At 58.6% G+C, this 13,442-nt stretch overlaps 1 protein-coding gene across 1 annotated transcript in view; it reads right to left on the bottom strand.

Moving 5' to 3' along the window:
• Positions 1 to 11,640, bottom strand: part of SRC (SRC proto-oncogene, non-receptor tyrosine kinase) — a 49,516-nt gene extending 37,876 nt beyond the window's left edge. Inside the window, exon 1 of the mRNA XM_077169168.1 lies at positions 11,489 to 11,640. The gene's annotated coding sequence lies outside the window, so the exon portion shown is untranslated. The remainder of the gene's footprint in view (positions 1 to 11,488) is intronic.
• Positions 11,641 to 13,442: the final 1,802 nt, after the last annotated feature.

A 13,442-nucleotide genomic window follows, 5' to 3' on the forward strand; every position in this document is an offset into this window, starting at 1 on the left:
CAGTGCTCCTAGGACAAAAGGCAAAGGCTTCGGGGGGGGGGGAGTCTCCAGTCCGATCTGTCAGCCCCCCTCACTCTGCTCCACCAACACTGGCCTCTTCCCCCCTTTCCTTAGAGCCCAGCAGGCATCTGCCTCAGGGCCTTTGCACTTGCTGTTCCAGCTATTCCCCCAGACATCCACGCCCCTCGCCCTCACCTCCTTCAGGTCTTTCATCAAATGTCCCCTGTTCGGTGAGGGCTCTTCTGACAACCCCATCTAAATGACAAGGCACCAGTCAACTCTGCTCTCTCTCAGAGTCTCAGCTCAAAAGCCACCTCCTCATAGGAGGCCCTCCTGACCCACCAGCCTTATCCCACCCAAGAGAGGACCCTCAGCTTCTCCTCAGAGCCGGCGACACTGTGAGTACAGGTCTCAGGAGGATGGGGCCACATCCATCAAGTCACAGCCAGACGCTCTGGGGTGGGTGTCAGAGAGCAGTTATAGTCGAGGTGCCAGCACGGCCAAAGGCACTGCCCCCGCTGGGACAGGGGACCTGGCATGCAGTGGATGTGTGGTCATCATGGAATGGATACATGAATGAGTGGATGGATGAGTGGCAGGGCGACAACTGGGGGCCCGGGCGTTGCCAGGGAAGGCCAGGACCCTGAGAAGGTGACCCAGGGGAGGCAAGGGTCAGCTGAGGTCAGGGGCGCCCCTCTGGCCCTGCCTGGCCCCTTGGACTCAATAGGCTTTGGCTTCTGGCCTCAGTCTGAGGAAGCTCCTTCCCCGGGGACGGACTGAGTAAGGAGGAGGGGCAGGCACCCTGGTCCCTAGTGGAGGGGCTCCCAGGCTCCATCTGTCCCACCACAAAGGGGCTTTGTCCTCAGTGCCGAGAGCCTGGGGCAGACCGGAAGCCACCCCTCAGCCCCCTCGGCTCCCCTCGGCCCCCCTCTGCCGCCCCAGCAGCCCAACACCCCTGGCCAGCTGGGACAGCAGCTCCAAAGCTGGGTCCCAGTGCTGGCACAGTACTGGGCACAACCCTCCAAAGATCTCATCCCATCCTCCCAGGAGCCCTGGCAGGGAGGTGCCCCCCATTTTTGCAGAGGGGAGACTAAGGTTCAAAAGGGCAAAGTCACTCGGCCAAGGCCTCCCAGCCAGCAAGTAACAAAGCTGGGCTCAAACCCAAGCCCATCTGGCCCCAGAGCCCACAGCTCGGCTCTGCACTCAGCCCCCAGGTCTCAGCCAGTGGAGGGGCCTGAGGGGGGCGTGGGTGGTACCCGAGCCTGGCCCCCTGCCCTAGCTGGAGGTCGCCCAACAGGGGCGGGAGGCTGTGCCCTGGACCCGTGCCCTTGCCCCTGCCCAGGTCATGCCCCAGGGACCTTCAGAGATACCAACCAGGCCCCAGCACGTCCCCACCACGTCCCCAGGATCCCCACCACGTCCCGCCGGGCAGGGGCCCCTTCATCCAGGCCATTCCCTGTCAAGCCCAGACCTGGCCACGTGCCCTGGCACCCACCTTCTCCCCAGGTCTATCAGCTCACAGCAGCTGAGCTGCCAAGTGGAAGGCACCTACCCTACGCCAGGCACCACCACCCACAGTGTCCCCCCCGCCCCGGCTGCCCGTCCTCCCCGTCCTCTCTGCCTGCAGATGACGTGCGAACTCCCCTTCACTGACTGGCTCAGCCAAACTCCCAGATCAAAATTCCACAGCTCCTCCAAGCTTCAGCAGAGAGGTGCCCGTGCCACACGTTCAGGCCCCTGCTGGAGATACGCCTCTCCCCAAGGAACCAGCCCCACCTTCCCGGGGAATCATCAGTACCTCTTCCTCCAGGAAGTCTTTCCTGACTCACTATCTCCAGAGCCCCAGACCAGCCCCCACCTCTGGCCCAGGTAGGGTTCTCGATCCCTATCTTGACCCCATCTCCAGCGTATCTCTGTGGCCACCTTCACTTGGTCAAAACAACTGCGCACCTGAATCCAATGCAGTCTTCCCCTTGTGCAGCCCCGCCCCTCAGCAGGCCGCCCACGATCACCCTAACCACCCTGCAACCACCTCTCCCCACCGCCGGTCCTTTGCACGTGCTGTCCCTTCCACCTCGCATGCCCTCTCCCTCCTCTTTTCACCCTTTAAGACCCAGGCCACACAATGACAAATAAAGAAAAATTATTAAGTGTTGTTATTAAAAAAAAAAAAAAGGGCCCAAGCCAGCTATTGTCTCCTCTGGGAAGCCCTCCCGGCATTTTGCTGGGCTGGCCCCTCCCGTGTGGCAGGGTGGCAGTGAGGGCATGAGCCTGGCTCCCCCGGGGCGCAGGCTGCTCCCAGAGGACAGCCTCGGGGTCCCGGCAGCCAGCATAAGCTCCAGGCATCCCCACGGATAAGCGGGAGCCGAGCTGCCACCCCCAGGGGCAGGCCCAGGAGCCGGCCCGATGGCAGTACTGAGTCCGATTTTGCCTGTGCTGCGCACAGATCTGAAGGACGGGGCGGAGGCAGGGGGTGGCTTTCTGCAAATGGCCAACTGGTAACCGAACCCACGTTGTTTCTAAAACTAGGGCACAGGAGAGAAACAGGAATGGCAAAGTTGTCCCCAAATAGCACTGTGGTTGGTCTGGCTCAGGAGCCTTCGGGAACACCTGGCAGGGAGGCGATGGGGAGGGCGGGCAGCCACTCCCGGGGCTTTGAAGGGACATCTAAGGTTCAGAGGGCAGGGGGCCACCTCGCCCCACTCGCCGCTGACTCCGTGCCCCCGCTCCTCAGCGTCAGCCCCGATCGTGGGCTGAGGTGCTCTCTAAACTGCCCCACCTCCAAGCCCTCGGCCTGGAATGCTGCCCCGCCCCCGCCAGTGAGGGTCCTGTCCACCCCTAAAACCGGGACCACTGACTGGGCACTTTCTCTAGGCCTGTCACGGGCTGGCATTCTGGGGGAATGAGCTTGTCAAGTCTCCCCAAGAGCCCGAAGAGGTAAGGACACCTGCTTCAACTTCAAAGAGGGAAGCCATCCACACAGGGTGCCCAGCAGGAGGCGGGTGGGCCAGGGGCTGTGGGGGGGCCAAGGTACTGGCAGCCACAGGGCACCTGGAAGGCCTGGGGGCCCTGCCTCAGTCCTAAGCACGCCCAGCCTTGGGGACATGGAACAGCTCAGGGACAAAGTCCACAGGACCCAGCCCCACCTGTCCAGGCAGGACAGGAGCCCCTACCTGTCCCCTGCCCCCACCTAGGCTGGCTGCTGGGAGACTGAGGGGCCACCCTGGAGAGAGGTGATGGAACTAACAGCCCCATAATATGCACTGACCCACTGTACAGATGGAAAGATGAAGTCCAGGGAAGGGGCAGGAAGTTGTTTGATGAGTACCCACGCCTTGGATGCAGATGACCACATCCCAATCCTCACGGCAACCCTACTGAAGAAGACACTTTTATTACCCCATTTTCCAGACAAGGAAACTGAGGCTCAGCGAGGAGGGACAATTTGCCCCAAACCCCAGAGCGAGTAAATGGCCAAGAAGAAGTCAATCCTGCATGAAGGCAAGGATCCTGGGCCTTGGATGGGTCCCTTCCCAAGTTCTAGACCTCAGTTTCCCCATCTGGAAAGTGGGATGCGCCCTGGGAGCCTTCTGAGCAGGCCGAGTGTGGCCTGGCGGAAGCCATTTCCTTTCTCAGATCTCAGCTGTCATCCGCTTCCTCCCCACGATGTGCAGACTGTGACACCCTAACGGCCAGCGCTCACCGCAAGCCCACCGTGCTCCAGCCCTGCCCTGGCAGCGTTGCACACGTCACCTCCCTCGGTCCTTCAAACAAGCCTATGTCGTGGCTACTGCCATTAGGCTCGCTTTTCACCTGGGGAAACTGAGCAGAAAGAGGTGACTCGCCAAGATCACACGGCACCTGGGAGTTGGGGGAAGCCCTGGGGGTTGGGGTCAGGGCGGCTTTCAGCAGAACCCCCCCTACCCAAAGCTTCCCTGTGAGGTCCCATGGAGGGGTGGGGAGGGGCAGGGGGAGCGGGCCTGGGGGGCAGAGAAGGGCTAGGCCCAGGTGAGGCGGGACAGGCCTGGGTGCTCAAGGGCACGCAGGGTTCACCTCCACGCGGAGTATCCTTGGGCAAGTCCCTTTGCTTCTCTCTGAGCCTCCGTTTCCTTGGTGGGAAGCTGCGAGAGGAGATATGGCCGTTTGCAGGTGCCTGAGCAAGGGCTGGGCTGTGTGCTGAAGGAAGGACAACGCTTGCAGGAACGCCAAGGGCTGGTTCCCTGGGCTCAATGTTCCTCCAGCCCTGGGTGCGTCTGATTCTCCACTTGGAGGCAAGGGGAGGTGGGGGGAGGGTAGCGGAGGTGGGCTCGGCCTGCTTTCCCCCAGCTCCTAGAAGGAACTCTCTCAGCCCCTCCCCTTCCTGGCTGCATGACCTCAGGCAAGGCACTTCACCCCTCTGAGCCTCCAAATCCTCCTTTAGATGTAAGCTTAGGCTTTCAGCGGGCCTCGGGAGAAGGGTTCCTTCCTGGGGAGACTAGGGACCAGAAGGGGCAGGTATCCACTTCCACCTGCCCAAGCAGAGAGCACCCGGCATGACCCCGACTCGAGGCCTCAGTTTCCTCATCTGCAAATGAGGATCGGGCTGTCTCCCCCCCCCCAATCGTTTCGGGGGTGCTCAGAGGTGATTGTGGAAAGTGCTTTGCAAACTGTAAAGCGCTGTACCCTTAAGAGGGATGTTTATCACCACATTCCTAGGGGCAAAAAGAGCCCTCAGCTTGTGCCCTGTGTATAAGACAGAATGTGTCAGAGCCATGAAGGCAGAGAAGGGGCAGGGGAGGTGCAGAGAAGGGAGGCATGGACTCAGGTGGGGGCAGTCCAGAGATTTTCTGGGGGACAGAAGCATCTTAGCCACCAGGAGGGTGTTGAGGAGGACACGCTACACCGGGGGACTGGCAAGAGGCAAAGGCATGGAGGCCAGACAACCCCGGGCAAGCAGGAGGGTCCCCAAAGGTTCAGAAAGGCTAGAGGAAGGGAAGTGGGGAGCTGAGCAGGTGGAGCAGGGGGAAAACCAGCGTCCCTCCTGGGGGCCCTGGCGGTGGAGCCCAGGGCCCATCCCTGCCTCTCTCTGAGCCTCAGCCACCTCCGCCCAAAACAAGGGCAGTCACAGCTCCTGCCTCTCGGGCAAGCGGGCAAAATGCCAAGCGCCCAGTGCCCAAGTGGCAGCCACTGTGGTGAGATGGGCCCATTCAGAGAGAGGACCTCAAATGCCAGATTGTGGTATCAAGGCCCTGGAAGCCTTGGTAGGTTACAGGCGGGCAAGGAGGCTGGACGGAGCTGATGGCTGCCATTCGGTCCTTTCGCCAAACCTGTCTGGTCCACCTCCTCCCATGCTCTCTGTCCCATCAGACAAGCCAATCACAAATGCAAGACCCAGTCTCAGTCCTAGGAATTCCCTGGATTAATTGGTCTACAGGGGCCTGGAATTACCTTCCAGGGATTGCCTCCACAACCTGGAAAGGAAGGAATTACCTTCATAGCCAGAGGTACTCATAGGTGGCAAGCACCTACTGTGTGAGGGCTGTGGGTCTGGCACCGAGCACCTGGCATGCATTAGCTCATCTCATCTTCACACAGCCTTGTTAAAGCTGGTGCTGGTGCTGTCACCCCCACTTCCCAGATATGGAGACTGAGGCTTGGATCAGGCCTGATACTTTCCCAGTCACGCTCAGCAAACAAGTAACAGCAAGGATCTGAACCCAGAATCAATTGGCTTCAAAAGTCTAGCTCCTTCCACTACCCTCATCCCTTTACGCCACAAGCATCCATCAAGCACACATGATATGGCAACCCCAGGAGCTGGAAGTTCACTGTCAGGTGCCAGCATCCTGAATCTGAGCAGAGATCCACCAGCCAGAGCCAGGGTCATCTGCCCCCAGCAACACACCCACCCTGTACCTGCGGAAAGATTTCAGCCAAGGCAGGTGCACATTCAGTGGGAATACAGACGCCCATTAACCAACCAGCAGGCAGAGGCCTCAGCTCACACCTCCCTCTGCTAGATAACTCTGGCCCCAGCCCTTGGCCTCTCTGCACCTCAGTTTCTTCTTCTGTATAATGGGGGGAAAGAATGGGAGAAAGAGAGGAATGGCCCTGTGCAGGAGGTCACAATGTAAGGACACTGACATCAGACAAAGTCAAAGTCACAGGCTCCAAATTTGGACAAAGCAGGCCGAGAAAAGATCATCAGATCCTGGGCTGGGTGGCCATGCCTCCCAATACCACCCCAGCCCCTTCTCCCGTCTCCCAGCGTCAATGCTGCTTGTGCTGGCCTCACAGCCCAGCAGATGCAAGGACTCAAAAGGACCTATTCCCTCTATGTACTATATATTTTACCACAATTAAAAATATACATTTTTAAAGGACCCATTCCCACAGTCTCTCCACAACAGCACAGCCCCTCCGGCATCCCCTCCCCACACGGGCACTAAAGAGGACCGGGTGTATGTTCCCCTGGAGAACATTCTGGCTGGGAAACCTCAATGAAGGAAGACCCTTCCTTCATTGTACAGCTGGGGAAACTGAGCCCAGAGCAGGAAGGGGCTTGGCCAAGGTCATCTGGCTTCTCTTCCCTCTTTGGCTTCTCATTTTATTCCGGAACTTCTCTGGGTTGTTTCAGGAAAGGAAACCAGGGTGCAGGTTGGGAGGAAGTCACTTGCTCAAGGTCCCATGGCAAGGGGTAGAGAAATGGGGGCTCTGACCTCCAGCTCTGGGATCCTCTCCATTCACCTCTCCCAGGCTGTGCCATGGGAAGGGGCAGGCTGGCTGTGTGGGCAGAGGCACAGATCAAAGGCAAGAGATCTGTATTCTTCTCCTAGCTTGGATGATTTTCTGTCTGACCCTGAGCCCTTCTGGCCTCAATTCCCCCATCTGTGAAAAGAGGGAGCCAAAACCATCGGGAATGACAAGCACGTGGCACTGGTACATGCTCCCTTATCCTCTGCCCCAGGCAGACATTACTAATTGACCACAGCACTCTTTCCCATGACGCCTAGGCCGGGCCTCAGAATGCATTCCAGCAGAACACCTCAGGTCTACGGAATTGGAGGACTTGGGACCTCTTGCTTGGGAGGTCACCATGTGAGGACAATGACATCGAAGTAAAAGTCAAGGCTCCAAATTGGAACAAAGCAGGCAGAGAAAAAGGGAGAAAGGAGAGAAAGGGAGAAAGGAGGATGTAACATTTACTAAGCAACCAATAGCTTCAAGTTGTGGATTTTATCCTCTTGAGGGAGGTATGAGGTTCAGAGAGGCCAAGTGAACTGCCTTTGGATAACATAAGTGTGGCATCTCCTGGGTCACCTCCCCAAGAATAAAGACTTGAACTCAGCCACCAGGCAAGGGCCTAAGGTGCCATCAGTGTCTAAGGGGCTTTCCTTCCCTTGGCTCTACCAAGTGCAAGTCCCATGGCTACTCTACAGCTTCAGAACTGAGATGTGAAGTGAGGCATCAGCTGTTGGGGGGCAGGACTTGAGCTGGCAAATGGTTCTCCCCCACCCCCATTTATTGAGCACCTAATGTGTGCCAAACACTTTATTTTTGTCCTCTTGGACATCCTGGGAGCCATGACTCTTATTATCCCACTTCATGGATGAGGAAACTGAGGCTCCCCAGAGGAAGTGTTCCCCCCCAGGGGCTCAACTGGAAACCAGAGTGGTTTCCCATGGAGATAAGGTGGTGGGAGCAGTGGAAGGGAAGGAAGTAAAGGGCTGTGGGAACCCGAAGGGAGATAGAGGTGCAGGGACCACACGACAGAAGCAGGAAATGAGGCTCTGCTCAAAGGGCTGAGAGCAGGGTGCTGGGGGCCCTCTGAAAAGGCTCTAGGGCCAGCAGAGGCCTTGGTGTCTGCTGGCAGTTCCCAGCACTAGACTAGAAGTCGAGTCCTACAGCCGAGGCCTAGCCCTGACACTTGGTAACTGGGAGACCCCAGGAAAGTGGCTTCTCCTCTTTGGGCCTCAGTGGTTCCATCTGGAATATGGGACCAATATCATGGCACTCTGTCCAGTTCAGCCTTCTCACATACACAGAAGGCACGGCATGAGCCAACTTCAGCTAGTGCATCAGCAGCCTTGACCGCCAGCATCCTCTCCTAGGTCAGCCCAGCAAGATCATTCTCTCAAGGTCTTCACTGCACAGCTGGGATGCTAGACCCAGAGACACCAAACAACCTGCCCAATGTAACACAGCACAAGGCAGGCCTCATTCCTGGACACCTACTGGTGCGAGGCACCAGACTTACATCCCTCCTTTAACCCTAACCTGATAGGGAGATAATTTATTGTTCCCATATTCAGGACAAGGAAAGTGACGCTCAGAAAGATGAAGCAAATGACCCAAAGAAACACTGCGAGGGGACAGTCAGAACCTGAACCCAGGCCTGTCTGACTCCCAGGCCCTCAGCACACCTTGAGCCTCCATCTCTCCAGCTGAGCCCTCCCTGCTCCCTGCCTCACTCTCAGCTTCCAGCCACCATCATTGCACTTCCCTGACCCCTGGCTCACATCCTCTCCTGCCTTTCTGCTAGTGAACTCCTACTCAAACTTCAAAGCCTAGCCTCAAATGCCTCCGCCTCTTAAGACCTGAGCTAGGGTCACAGAATATTTGGCAGTCAAGGAGTCCAGCCCACAGATCTGTTTCCACCGGGTGCCTTGGGCAGCACTGTATGCCTGGCCCCTAGCACGGGGCTGGGCAAAGAGGGGACACCAATTAGCCTCCTGCAGGAACATGAAAACCAAACTCTTCCCCGAAGCCCACAAGGCCCACGAGGCCCTGGTGATCCAGCCCTGCTGATCATACCCCCCTTATTTTACCTCTCATCTGCTCCTTATTCCCTCTGCTCCAGCATCACAGGCTTTCCCATTTTTCCTCCTCAACAGCCCACACTCCCCCACCTCAGGGCCTTTGCACATGCAGTTCCTGCTGCCTGGCACGCCCTTCCCCAAGCTCCACAACTGGCCAACTTCTCCATGTATCCTTCCAGATGCTTCTGCACCCCAGGCCTTCCCCTCACAGCCCTTATCACAATCTGTGGTTTTGTATATTTATTTATTTATTAGGCAACTTGTTTGCTATTTGGCTCCCCCTCCAGACTCAAATTTCTGGGACGCCAGGGACTTGCTCACAATCCCCCAGCAAGAACCCACCCAGGCTGATCTCTCCCCCAAACCTGGGAGATGCCTGAGCAGAAAGGAAGAAAGAGAACAGTCTCTGCTGCTTTGTTGGGTGAACTGCTGATGCCCGCTCAGCTCAGGCCCGCCACCTCCTGGAAGCCTCCTGATGCCTCCCACAGCTCCCACTGCCAGCTCCATCACAGCACTGCTCAGCCTCAGTCATAAGCTCCTAATTCATAGTAGGTGCTCAGTATGGGGTCACGGGTGCTTATATCTGGGAAGGTTTGAGAAAGTGGGGTCAACTAGGGACCGGGAGGATGGGGTGCTTGCCCCGGCAGCCCTCTCCTCCGTGGTCCCTGGGGAGCTTGGGGAAGCCAGACACCTCCCCTTACGCCCTCCTCTCCAGGCCACGATCAGGGAACAAGCAAAAGCAGGAGCTAGGCAGTGCACCGGAGGTCATTCCTGCTCCAGGAGGAGGCTGGGGCAGGGAGAGGTGGGGTGGGGGTGGGGGGTCCTTCCCAGCAGAGTGGGCCGTCAGCTAAGCCTTGAAGAGCATGGGCAGATAAGCAGCTTACAGAGAAGGCACCCCTGGCAGGAGGCCTTCAGGAGCAAAGGCCCAGGGGCCACACAGGAGGGCCTGGGCAGTCAGTCAGCTGATAGAAGTGACACACTATAAATCATTTCCGCGGGTGGAAAGACAACATCACCTTGGCAGGCCCAAAAGGGCCTCATGGCTTCCATTCAATCACTCCTCGGCAAAGCCTTCCCCTAAACTGCTAGGAGCCTGGCCCCGTGCTAGGCACCCCCTGCTCTCCCATCACTGGAGGGGTACCAGGGCAGCCAGACTGGGGTCTTCAAGGTCTGAGTTCTAATCCCAGTTCCCGGTTGTGTGGCCTTGGTCAAATCACTTCTCCGCCTCTAAGCCTCAGTTTCCCCAACAGCAGACAGGATAAATAAAAGTTGCTATCTCACAGAAGGCACTGGCTGCCGTAACTGCCATCCCATTTTATAGTTGGCAAAACAGAGCCAGAGAGAGCACTGAGTCGCCTAAAGTCACACAGCTGCTGGGTGGTAGGACTAGGCTGGGGTGTTTCTTTCTCAAGAGGTTATGAGGCAGATTTTCAAGGACCAGTCTACTCTCCTGGGCATATGAGACCCAATTGGGTCAGCAACCTCCCTCCCACCCACCTTTCTTAGAGCATTCATTGAGAAAAGTGCTCACTTATTGAGCACCTACGTGCAGAAGTTCATAGAACCCCCTGGCACCCCTGTTTTGCATACAGGGACTTGGAGAGGCAAAGCGTGTGTGGCCCAAGTCACCCAGTGAGACAAGAAGTATCCCAGCCAGTGCTCCCCGCCCCTCCCCCACCCCAGGATCAGCCTGGCCCATCCAGTGACATCGTGACATCGTGGCTGGACCAGGTTTCATGGCAGATGACCCAGAGACCACTGTCCCCATTCACAGTCAGCCCTTGAGGCCCAGGAAGCCTTGCCCAGGGCCACACACGCTCTGCCCACTCCCAGATCTGCCTGAAGGTCCCAGAGGTTGGACTGACACCTCAGAGGTGAGCCCCTTCTGTACATCTCCCATCCTCTCACCAGCCCAGCAATGCAGCCAGGCCCACCTGCCACTGATGAGGATGCGGGCTCAGAGAGGGCAGGCAGTTTGCCTGAAGACACACAGTTGGGCAAGGACCCATCCCAGCTCAGCTTCATCCCTGGTCCAGGTAGGCAGATGGACCCATCAGACAGCAGGACACCCAAAACTTCTGCCAACTTCTCAGCCAGTGGGCTGCTGGGCCTGCCCTGGGCGAGGCTGGGGGCTGGGGGCAGCCGGGACCAAGCCTAGCCTGGCCCAGGCCTGACCGCAGGCCCCACGAGGACCCGGAGGTCCTGGCTCCCGGAGCCCAGGGCCCGGTGCCCCGTCCCCGGCAGCCCCTCCCGCGGCCTCACCTCCCCACCCTGGGCCGGGGGCTCCGGGCTGGGCAGCTGGGCCGGAGGCGGCGCCGACAGGCTCAGATTTCAGATTTGGCCTAGACCCGGTCGGGAGGCTCGGGCCCCGCTCGTCCGACCCTGGGCAAGGCTCGCGGGGAGAGGGTGCGTGGAAGGGGGTCCCTGCGCGCCCAGGACCCCCGCGCCCCCCGCCCAGCCCCCGCCCCGCCCCCGCCCCGCGGCATCCTAACAAAAGGCCGCGCCGGCAGGTCCCCGCGCGCCCGCCGTGCGCTCCGGCCCCGCGGCCCGGCCTGGGGGATCGGGGAGGCCCGGGAGGGGGGACAGGGGCCCCCCGCGGCCCGGCCGACCGACGCCGGGCTGGTCCCGGGGCGGCGGCTCCCCCACGCCGGCCGGGGTTGGGGGCCCGCGGAGAGGCGGGGGCCACTCACCTGGGCCGGCAGGCGGCCGGGCGCACGCACCGGCAGACGGACGCACGGGAGGGCTGACCGCCGCACGGCCACGGGGTCGGACAGACAGCGGCCTGGCCGCTCCGGCTCCCAGGCCGGAATGGATTCCGGGCCGGGAGAGCCAGACCGAAAGAGAAAGGGAGGAGGAGGAGGAGGCGAGGAGGCGGTGGCCCGGGGAGGGGAAGAGGGGGAGGGAGCGCGAGCGCGGAGGAGGGGCCCGGCAGGTCGCCGGGAGATGAGGAAGGAGGAAGCACGCGGGGACCGATTCCCGCCGGTGACCTGGGATACACCTATGGCCGGCCCAAGCCAGGGTCGTGGCGGAGCCGGGTGGACTGGGGCCTCGGGCACAGAGGAACGCCCCCCACTCGGTGCAGTGACAGGGTCCCCATTCTCCCCCTGGGCAAAATGCCTTCCCTGATTCCCGCAACCCACCCACCCTACCTACCACCCTCCTGACCTCCTCTCCCGCAGTTATTATTGGTAATGATAATAATAGTGGCACTAATGGAGCACAATCTCTTGCCAGGCACCATGTCAAGGGTCCAGGAGACTCTAGGATCTTTTCCTAAAAGGTGGGCGGGGCAGTGCTATGATTATCCCCATTTTACAGATGACAAAACTGAGGGCAAGAAGGGGTCACCAGACAGGAAACCAGGCCTTGGACTCCTGCCTTGAACTGTTCCCGAAAGTGGGGACCTGGGCAGGTGAGGCAGTGCAGAGAGGAGAAACTTTTAATAAATTTGTATTCATTTTAATGTGTATAAAATAAACTATAACTATGGCAGCCCATCAGACCAGGGAGTTCATGATACTACCGCTTAGGAGGGGGCTGAAGCTGGTATTTACGTGACCGTTACACTTCCAAGTAAATAAAGAAGCTAAGTAACTCTGGACGCAGTGGGCAGGAAATGGGACGTTGAGGAAATTCTGCTTTAAGCCACAAAGCCTCCCCAACCACTCTCCAACCCCACCTGACCCCTCCCATCCCCTGGCCCAGGCTCCAAGCATGCCCTGTTTCAAGTGGAGACCCCCCACCATCACTCCCACTGGCTCCCCACCTGACCTCCTGGAATTATGGCACCAGGGGCAAGTGGATCCAGTTTTAAATACCTGCCACTGTTTTCCTCTTCTGAAAGTTCTCCCATTTCACAGACGGGAAACTAAGGCCCATCCAGATCAAAGTGTCACCAGATATGGGCTTCTCCCCCCGGAAAGAGGTCCCTGCTGAGAGGAGCTGGGGAGAGCCCTAGAATGTGGGACGCAAAGCCCTGAGGGTATAAAATAGCTTCCAGGAGACCAAGAATGAGCAAGTCCTTAAGCCAGACTGATCTGGGCGCAAATCTAAGCTGGTTGCCACCTGCAGTGGGCCCTTGTACAAGCCCATTACCTTCTCCAGCCCAGTCCCCTTCCTTGTAAGGCAGGACTGAGCATGGCCACCGAGGGCTCCCGGAACTAAGTGTGAGGTGGCCACAGCAGTGCTCAAAATATGGTCGCTGTTGTGGTTGGTGAACTGAGGCCAGAGGGGTAGGGGGTGGCCGAGGTCCCAGCACAAATCAGCAGCAGAGTTAGTGCCAGAAGCCAGCCTGGGCTGCAAAAATGGCTGCGCTTTTAAAGATTAATTGCAGCTTCCCCGAACTCCTGGTGGGCCCCTGGCTGGAGGAGCAGGTTTCTCAGGCCTGATTCACTCCTCAGACATTGCTGAAAGGCTTTACTTTTGCCACACTGGACTAGAGGTAGGATATTCATCCAGTGGTGTGCAGAGGCTGGTTCTTACCAATTGTGTCCATCTCTGGCAAGAGCCAATGGTGTACGTCTCTTCCCAGCTCCATGTTTAATGATGTCACGCCGGTAGCTTGATATTAGCTATGGTGGGAATAGTTACGCCCTGAAAATTGGCAAATGCTACAAATCAAGGTTTCTTACCCGAGAGAGCAGG

Source organism: Tamandua tetradactyla, chromosome 1 (genome assembly GCF_023851605.1).
Source record: "Tamandua tetradactyla isolate mTamTet1 chromosome 1, mTamTet1.pri, whole genome shotgun sequence".
NCBI classification, from domain to species: domain Eukaryota; kingdom Metazoa; phylum Chordata; class Mammalia; order Pilosa; family Myrmecophagidae; genus Tamandua; species Tamandua tetradactyla.